This window comes from Ornithodoros turicata, chromosome 8 (genome assembly GCF_037126465.1).
Source record: "Ornithodoros turicata isolate Travis chromosome 8, ASM3712646v1, whole genome shotgun sequence".
NCBI classification, from domain to species: Eukaryota; Metazoa; Arthropoda; class Arachnida; order Ixodida; family Argasidae; genus Ornithodoros; species Ornithodoros turicata.
Window position 1 is genome coordinate 22709269 of NC_088208.1, and position 9970 is coordinate 22719238.

General features: G+C 47.1%; 1 long non-coding RNA gene across 3 annotated transcripts; it reads left to right on the forward strand.

Annotated features, from left to right (window-relative positions):
• Positions 1–4472: 4472 nt before the first annotated feature.
• Positions 4473–6585, forward strand: LOC135366075 (uncharacterized). Of its 3 annotated transcripts, XR_010414082.1 has the most exons (7): positions 4473–4574; positions 4649–4988; positions 5144–5255; positions 5318–5554; positions 5617–5753; positions 6178–6325; positions 6425–6585. It is a non-coding gene; the product is annotated as an uncharacterized LOC135366075 (long non-coding RNA). The 3 variants fall into 3 exon arrangements; XR_010414081.1 differs by having other exon boundaries at positions 4473–4988; positions 5113–5255; XR_010414080.1 differs by having other exon boundaries at positions 4473–4988.
• The last annotated feature ends 3385 nt before the right edge of the window (positions 6586–9970 follow it).

The following is a 9970-nucleotide window of genomic DNA, read 5'->3' on the forward strand; positions in this document are numbered from 1 at the left end:
GAGTCAATATGGCGGAAATTCGTAGCAGACGACGCGGTTTGTCTTCACCACACACAAAATCAAGGGGCTGGACCAATGTGCGAAGTGGTCACACGTCATCATCCTGGGAACGTATATCTTATATAGGTCTAGGAATAGGCGACTTCAGAAAATCCCAGAGAGCTTAGCGCCGCTTTGAACTATGGGAACTTGCGCATAACAAACGAGGAGAAGGTCTCCAAGCAGTTTCGGTTCCTTCTCTCTCGGCCGATTGTCCACGACGAGTCATTACAGTAATCTCCCAGGATGCAACGCCTACGCAAGGAGCACTGGGATTTTCTGAAATCATCTATTGCTCCGCGCGCGCATTATGCATCAGAAGATACGACAACTTTTACTACGGTTTACTTTCTACATGCAGGAGAGAGAGAGAAAATGACTCGAAAGTTTGAACAGACAGTGTATTATCGCGATAAGCAAGGAACACAAATCTTGATCACGTAACAAGGCACCCGTTTTCTACACATGTCGTGCTGCGAGCTACGGGGTCAACAATTAAAAGCATGAGCTGGAGCGGGAAACCAGATACCTAATCCCCTTTTCTCATCTTTCTTAATCTTTCCCCGTTCTTTTTCTTTTTTTTTCACTAAACATATCCCCCCCTTTTTTTTTTTCCTCAGAGGAAAAGGAAGAAGCACTAGAACAGATGTACAGATCTGTATAGGTAATCTGCTCGAGAACATTGTCTATACTTAGAGGAATTCCCGCTTGATGCAGTGCCCTGGATGACTCCTTGCGCGCAAGTTTCATTGGAGTAAGGCATTTCCTTCGGGATTCGGCTCAATCTAAGGAAAGCCGGATGTTTACGGGCCCCTTCTATGCGAAGGCATTCGCCGTGTAATTGCCCTTCTTCTGCGAAGGAACGTCTTATGTACGTTCATTCACAGTGGTAGTAGGTTTTGTTCTGCAGAGTGTGTGCACTCTTTGTCTTTGTGAGGGACTGTCACATTCCTTGAGTGGATCATACAGTGATGCAAGCTATCGATAGTCTTATGAAAATGGAACTAGTATATCGATAGTGCTCGATAATAGCGGTAGTCGGCTATCAGAAAACTATGGGGGAGCAGATATAAATAGAAGAAGAAAATGCATAACTCCAATACACGTTCTACGATACAACTTAGAGCAGCTTTCCGTCCGACGCGGACAAGCTTCTCATGCCGCTCAAACCAAACGCAGGCCAGGGTCACGTGATACTCTCTGCAGTGGATTGACTGGCATTGCAGTTGAGTGCATACGATTTTATGATGAGAATCACATTCTTTCGCTGTTCGCGGTGCATCATTCATACGTTACAGAGTTTACGGAAAGAACGTGATTCGTGTTCGATGTCACTGTGCCAGTGCGAAAATGAAGACGGAAACGAAGGTATCGATAGTGAGAACCAAATCTAGCTATCGATAGCACAGAAAAACAAAAGAACAGCACTATCGGTAGTCAATTATCGTAAAACTATCGATAGCTAAAAAAAAAAAGGCTATCGATGGTATCGATAGTCAATTTATCGATAGTTTTGAATCGTGCGAAATATGTAGATAGAAATAACCAGCTAATAGATGGTCGTAAAAGAACAATAAAGTGCCATTTAGCACTGCTCAATCTCGGGCACAGAACCGCAACAATTTCTCCCCGCGGAATTGAACATGCCGTTGCTATGAAAGCAGTGTTAAAGGAACGGGATCTATCCGTTGCCGCGTTCATGATGGATAAGCGAAAGAAGGCGTTAATTTAAAAACGCAGATTACGTTTTCGTGCCTTTTTGTATTCCTGTCAAGGTAACGGTATCGTGCGATATCCTGTGATGTATATAGAGCTTTTTGTACTTTCATGTCCCTATAATCCATCATGCAATCTCTCAGGAGTGCAGAATGTTCTTGCTGAACGATGGTTTACTTTTACTACAGCACAACTGATCTTGAGAAAAAAATGAAAGAGAGAAAGAGGGAACGCATTGGAAGACCAGCCGTTCGCCGAGCGGCGGTTAAGGTTGCCACCAGGCCGGTATTATACCGGCACGGCCGGTTATTTGCTCGCTCTGCCGGTTGCCGGTAGGAAGGTGATACCGGCAGCCTTTTGCCGGTATTTGTGGCTTAATATCTTTCATAGGGGCTTTTCCCTTCAACATTCCACTACAGCTTGAATAAATCTGGAGCACAGACCCAAGTCCGCGCAGTCACCAGTTGTTTCATTAGTTACTCATTATTATTATTATTAGGCACAGGAACACGTTTCCTCGTATTGTCTTGAGCTCCTCTTCCGCCCCTCACCCACCTCCCTTTCCCGTGAGCCTTTCCTCCTTTCCCTCTATTGCACCTCCTCTCCCTCCACCTGTATTTTTCACTACAAAAGGTGGCAACCCTAGCGGCGGTACCCCACGCATCGGCTCCTATGGCGTCACAGAGTGACGTCACTCTCAGACCTTCTTTAACACAGTGTTGTACCCGCTACCCGAAAAAGGTAGCGCAATACCGATACGCGCTACCTGAGCAAAAAGTAACGAAATCCCGATAGCGTTACACGTACCTAAAAGTAGCGGAATACCGCTACCGTTACCCGTAAATAGTAACGCGATACTTCATGCGCTACTTTTTAGGAAAGAAAGAAACAGTATCGTTGATGACGTACCTCAAACGTCTTAAAATAATAAATAATAAAATGAAACAATATCTCAAAATAATAAATCGACGTCCAATGGAGGTTACACGTAGGTTGCCTGAAGGCTAAAATTTTGAAAACCGTTTTTTTACAGATTTACTAAAGCCTACTCGGTATCCTGCATATCTTTTTCTCTTCCTCTAAAGCAAATAAAGCACAAAGCAAGTCTACCGATAAAAGGCTCAACAGCTTTGTCACAAAAAGAACTCGGATTGCCCGGAACGAGAAGTTGGTAAACATACCATGGTGTGCTTTTTCAAATTGAACGTTGACTTCCTTGACGCACAGATAAAGCTTTCCCACCGAGGCGCATAGTAGACATCTGAACACCACGCTACTGTTTTGTACTGTAGCAGGCCATGGTCCCTCCATTGCAGCGGACAAGAAATGGCAATTGTCAAGCACCTAAGCGTACGTGGTGCAATGTCACGTGGAATGTCATGACTCATAGCTAGCGAGGACGGCTCCAGAATGGAGTGACGTCAGTTTGCAGACAACTCCGACAATGCACCAAATCTTCAAGAAGGTTCATCCCAAATAGGGAACACGTGGATGACACATCCTCTTTGTAAGATAACGGCCTCTGTGCCCTCCTTTCGGCTATTTGCCCGCTCTCCCCAGAATGAGTTGTGACATCGGGCAGCTTGATCGAAGGCAGGCAGAGTGGAGGTTTGATGATAGGTCGAAGTCGTGTTGTCGCGAACCCCAGCTCGGAAAGTAGCGGTAGCGCTCAAAGATTGCGCTACCGCAAATTTGTAGCGGAAGTACTTCTTTCGTTACCAGTTTAAAAAGGTAGCGCGATCTCTACTCCGCTACCGAAAAAAGTAACGGATACGGTAGCGCCGCTACTAGTAACGGCGCTACGTACAACACTGCTTTTACATGATCCCGGAAAGAAGGCGGGAGGTTCTGGAGGGTGCGCACTGGCGCAGACCGTGCAGACCGAAGACCTGTCTCGCGCGTTCTTGGGCAAGAACAAGGTTTAGTGGGAGCTCACATCAAGAGGAGGACCACACCCCGCTTTCCCTTTTCCAAATGCACTGCCAAAGGTACGCGTTCGGGGGCGGGGGTGTTTGAACCCCTGAAACCACCCCATGGCAGGAACCAATGGTATTCGACGTACAAACCGCTGCAACCAAAACGAAATATTGAGCGGAGGTTCTCTAAAATGACTAATAAACGCGTATGAAAGAAGGAGTGAATATAACCGCGTGCAATTCAGTGGCAGATCCAGGGGGCGGTTGGGCGACCGCCTCCCCCCCCCTCTTCACTAATAATTAGCTTAAACATTAGGTTTCCTCCTATTCCCTCCCCCGCTTCGATGAAGAACCCTGTGAGGGTTTAGAACCGCGCCTGCTGCGATTGCACCAAAACTGCGCTGTACACAACAAAGTGAACATCAGTGTACAAAGTGAACGTCATTAAAGTGAACTCTCGCGATACGAGGTAATAAACGTATTAAATGATTGACACGTCCTCGTATGATCAAGCGCGACACAGCTTAGATGAAAATTCGGCTTCAATTACCAGTTTGTATCTCCCGCGCCTCTCAGCAACGCTCGGCAAGACTTGGATTGATTTGGCATCGACTTTGACTTAATCGTCGAAACGTGCACGGCGACTGTAATGTTGTAGTGTAAAATGAACCAAACGTGATCTCAAATAAAAGAAATGAACGCTTCTTTTTTCTGCAGCGAATTTGGAAAAATTCAATAGAAATAGTACAGTTTCATGTGTCAGTGAGGGAAATTCTAATTTGCCGGGCTGGCACAGTACCGTTCGCGTGCTGCTTGTTCAGTTCCACGGTTCCACTTCCTCGTTACAACCTTGGAACTTGTTACTTGCTTGGTTGTGCTTTGCTCGGTCCTTCGTCCTTCCAGGTAGTACTGTGTAGTGTAGCGATACGTGAACCAACAGTGATGCCGTGCAGTATTCGAGGCTGTGTAAATTACAGAGCCAAAACAAGCGCTCCGGGCTTGCACTTCCACAATGTTCCACGGAGAGAGCCAGCGAGAAGCAAGTGGCTCGAAATAATGAACTGGAAACGCGGCACTCCCAGTTCCAATGTACGAGTATGCAGTCTCCATTTCAAGCCGAGCGACTACGAACATAACCCCGTTGCGACAAAATCGGTTGGCATGCTGTTCTTGAATCATCTGAAAGCGGGTGCTCTGCCCTCGCTGAATCTGCCGAGCACAAGCCAGCCAAGCAAACGGCAAAGAACTGACACCTCACCTGATATGTCGAACGGCACTGTAACCACGGGGACAGAAACAGAAACAGAGACACAAACGGTAAGTTTTCGCAGTCTTTGACGGACTCTTTCGAAATGGAACATTAATTTCAAAGCAGCGCTTTGCTGATCCGCATGATCCATTTCAAGAGGGTATAGAGTCTACTGCTGCGACCTGTTTTCAGGAACTTCTTACAAAGGCACGAATGTTAACAGGAAGACGCAAGCACACCCAAACTCATATCGTGTGCAGACGTAGGAATCCAAGTGTGCCCTCTGAAGGAAAGCATTGGCGTGCAGACGAGCAAACCAAAAATGTTGGCAGCTGGTACGTTGTTGGTCGTGCATAGCTGTGTGTCTCGTGAAGAAATATTGTGTTCCCCAATTTAGCCTACCAATCTGATCGTCGTGTGTACAAGTGGTTCCACTGCACGTGCGGAGCTCACAGATGACCAATAGTGCAAGTAGTCGTGCTGCAGGGAGTCATCTCCAAGCCGCTGCTCAACACCAGTGCTGAAGAGAGCGCTTGAACATCACAGATCGACGCGTCGCTACATCTGAAGGTCCTACGATCGAAGACTTGCCTGGAAACACTACCTGTGTGCCAGCTGTTGAAAGCATGATGAGGTAACGTTATTATGGTTTCTGTTTTGTGTAACTTTTGTGAATTATTCTTCGTGCTACATCAGGAAAAAAAGAGGAAGAATCTTGTAGAGTGAGCTTCGGAAGCTCTTCGAAACCTGGAGGACCTGCCTGCAGCGATGGGTTCAGGGTTCCCACAAGGATGACCAACATCTTGTGCAGGAATGTCACCCATACATTGCTGGTAAGCCTTCAGGATCGTACTTTTCTCAGCTGCCATCCTTCCTAATAGATGAGGTTTGACTTCATCCCTTAGGGTGGGTGTGGGAAGAATAAAAACGAGCTAAAAAACTTGTCCATGCATATAACCAGAGATTGCCTGACGGACGGCCTGAATACCTGTAGAAAAATCGTAGGAAGGTAAACTGCAACAGCGTGGAAACACCTTGTGTCAAATACTTTTCTTTTTCATGGATAAATTTTTATTCATGAATTTTTATATTATTATTTGTGTATTTTTATGTTTTTATACATTAATTTTTACGATTTCTTACTTTGCGATATAGTTTTTGTAGGGTTTTTTGCTGTAGGAATACGCACACTGCTTTCTTTGTACCTTTACATTATCTGCTCTGGAATCAGAGGTACCATGTAACGTCCTGCTATAGGTATGGATGAAATGCGAGGCAGACTTCCTAGCGGAAATCTAGGTACAACAAGACTCTCCTGCCTGCAACGGATGGTCGCTGTGACTCACCTGGTTGGGGCTCGAAGTAGCTACCACGAGAGTTTGACGGAGATCCTATTCACATTCAGGTAGGATAGAATGCCAACTGAAGATGGCGACACTATTGAAAACTCAGAAAACTGGTACCGGTTAAGTAGTCATGTACGAGCACAGGAATTTTGTTTCAGGTGAATCAGGGGGTATCAGCCAGCCACATAGAACCGCCGCAAGGGTCACTTGGAAGCTTTCAATGTTGTTTCGAAGTCTCGTACAACAAACTGCTGCCCTGGTGGTAGCAAGTGCGTGTGTACATCATGCCTGGATGCGAAATATTGGTTTGGCATGAGCAGTGTGTCTAGAGGTCCTTTTCTTGGAAATCAACATTGCTCACCCACATTTATTTATGGTATCCAAAGGACACAAGCTTTATACATGTTTGCATGTAAAGCATGATGAGAAACTTGAAGAAAAAAAGATGACATGTGAGGCTGGTTCATGTAAGGGGTGGCAAGTGTGACACATTCATTTGCTGATTCATAATGGCACTTTGTATGGGGCGTTTCGGTTCAATCCCCGGGCTAAATAATTCGTGAACGGGTGCACCAATCGAATAACTTTCTTTCTTACAAGTATTTGTCCGATACTACCTACAAGCTGCACACTGTGTGAATGAGTGGGATGTGCTCCTTATTTAAATAAAAATTCAGATGAGTTTTGTGAAAGACATAACTTCTAAAGCGGGGTGCCGTCTGAATTAAAATGGGTACTACTCTTTTTGGGATCTCCAGTGCACACCTTTTAGATAAAAATCTGCCTCCAAAGTGGGTTATTCGTTGCAGTAATTAATTGGTTTCGGTTTACGTATTTTTGTCGCGGCTGGTCGCGGTGTGGAGTGCAAAAGGACGCTCTTCCACTCCCTTATCCACCAATGAGTTGTGTCCTTTTGCGCTTCCCCGCGACCAGCCGCGGCAAAAACATGTAAACCGAAACCAATTAATACTACAAATGACCTGCTTCGATGGCAGATTTTTCTCTAAAAGCTGTCGCTGAAGGTCCCAAAAGGGGTAGCACCAATTTTAATGCCGACGGCGCCCTGCTACACGACGCAAATGACAAAGGGATAAAGGAGCAGACGCTCGTCCTGTCCCTTTGTCTTTTGCGCCGTGTTTACCTCATCATGCATTCACACCAACTAGCCCAGTTTCTCGTCGTGTTTAGAAGTTGTTTTTCACAAAATGGGTTTTTAAATGGGCGCCTGCCACTCATTCACACGGTTCACAGCTTGTAGGTGGTATTGGCCAGATACTTGTAAAAGAGAAAGTTCTTTGATTCAGGGATTTGCGTTCACGGATCACTTAGCCCGGGGATTTAACTGAAACAACCTGTATATGTAAAATTGCATGCATGTAGTGTACGTGAACTCCAGATAGCTACCTTGCATATCGGAGCCGCGAACAATAGCTGCAAAATACAAGGGGATATCTTCACAGCTCAGGCAGTACATTGGCGGCAATGGCATTACGGGGAGAGGTCACGTGCTTGTGAGAACCAGTACGAATACGCTACGACCGGTTGTATCTGGTGCAGCGGAGATGGTAAAGGTTCGAGAAACGACGTGACAAAGTGTCTGTCGATTCACAAAGCAGCAACAAAAGGGGGGTCTTCGCAAGAAATCCCGTGCGCCTCGCCTTCAGCTGTTACCCACCCTCCCGGTTGCAATTCCCCCTCAGAGTAACGACGATAGGCTGGGCTTTGCAGGAGCTCCGGACGTTTTAATGATGACAGAATGATGATGATGGCCAAGCATACGCTTCAGGATGAGAACAGCTGGAGAATGCGAACGGTCGGCCCATGGTGCAGTCCGGACCACGATCGTGGGCCTCCGAGAGCCAATGACGATGACTATCATAACACCCCTTATATAGCATATAGGGCCAATGAACGCTCCACGGGCAATAGGGGAGAGAGGGAAGCTGGAGAGCTGCGCACGCAGACAGCTGGCCTACATGCGCATACGTAGCGTAGTGCTGGGGCTTGCTCTCCACTGACGACAGCGATCGGCGCAGGGGTTTCTTTAAGGGTTTGTAGCTCGCAAACTACGACACGTAGAAGTGTGTTTTACAGTTTATTTATAGTAGAGACTTTCCCGCGATCGCCTCGGCGTCGTCGGTATTCGCATGTCCGCACAAAACACTTACAGCATGTGCGCTCAGCTCTGGGAGTAAGGAGGAGAATCCCTCCAGTTTACAACCGCTATTTATGGAAAGTGAGATAGCTGAGTAAGCTGGCAATGACTTCAACTTATATCACGAAAAGGCGAATATCGACAGGACTTTGGCGGACGAATTTCATCGACTGCATGAGCACCCCCTGCGCACAATCACTACGCAGTGCGTGGAACAACTAGACAAGCCCCACTCGTTGACACTCGCAGCCCTAAATGTACGCTCTGTATACAGCTCCACGCAGTAGACGTTGCACACGACCATGTCCTCCGTAAGACATGGACTTTTGTGTCTTTTCGAGACGTGGATGAAGACGAAGAGACAGATACAAGTCGATGGCTTCAAGTGCTGCTGCGGGGCGCGTCGCCGTGGCAAAGGGCAAGGGCAACCGAGCGGGCGGCCGGAGTTGCCATTTACCTGCGTGCCGGAGTACTGGCTACATCACTTGGGGTCATCCTTTCTGGAGGCTACGTCGGAGAAATTTGTGCCGTGCAGCTTCCCACAGGGCTCGTGGTGGCTGTGTGCTACTTCTCGCCTCGCGCCGCGCAGGAACGCATCCGCGACTTCATCCTGTATGTACTCGCGCCTTACCGCACGCACAAGCTTCGAGTCGTCGGAGACTTTAACGTGGACGTTTCACTGGCCATGAACACCACTTTCCTAAGTGATATGTCCGAGCAACTGGACCTTCCGCTGACCAGCGACATCCGCCAACCACAGTAGACATGGCTCACGCATAGACTTGGTGTTCCAGAACAGCCCCCTCGTTCAGGACACCACACACCTCGCCAGCCATTTCAGCGACCGCAAATGAAATACTCTTCACGCTTAAATCAATTTGTCTGCACACTTTCATCCGGCCTCAATTCACCACACGCACAGCTGACGCTGAACTTCGCGGTACACGAGTCGTAAACGTCCCGTAATCTTTTTTTTTTCTCCTCAGAACTGTGGCACGCAGTGCAGCGCCTGCATGGTGAACCACAAATTTACCACCCTTTCTCCGACTCTTGAGAGGGACGATATGGACCTGTTTCTGCGGACTGTGGTGGCGCGAGCGAACAGCAACGTCAGCGCCCCAAAATATGCAACGCGCTGTAGTTTAGCAGACGACGCGGCACTTTCAAATACGTGGTCTCGAGTTGTTCGCGCTCAGCAAGATGCACCGCTTTCTCAACCGGTATGCAGAGGGAATTCCGGCATACTCTCAGCACCCGGCGTCTGCGCTTGCCATGCGTTACATCAAATTGCACAGAAACGATACTTCACTAATTTACGTCGGATTTTTGACGTTATTATCGATTATGATATTATATGATATTGATATCGATTATATATTGATATAATATTAATATCGACGGCACGGATGCGGCGGTCCCTCTAAGGGGGCTCCAAAGAGCTCGCCGAATCGAATTTCGAACTATCATGCTCCATAAAAGATCGAGGCTTACAACGTCCAGATATGCAAAAAAAAGAAAAAAACACCTTGTGTACCTGTTTCGTGCTGTT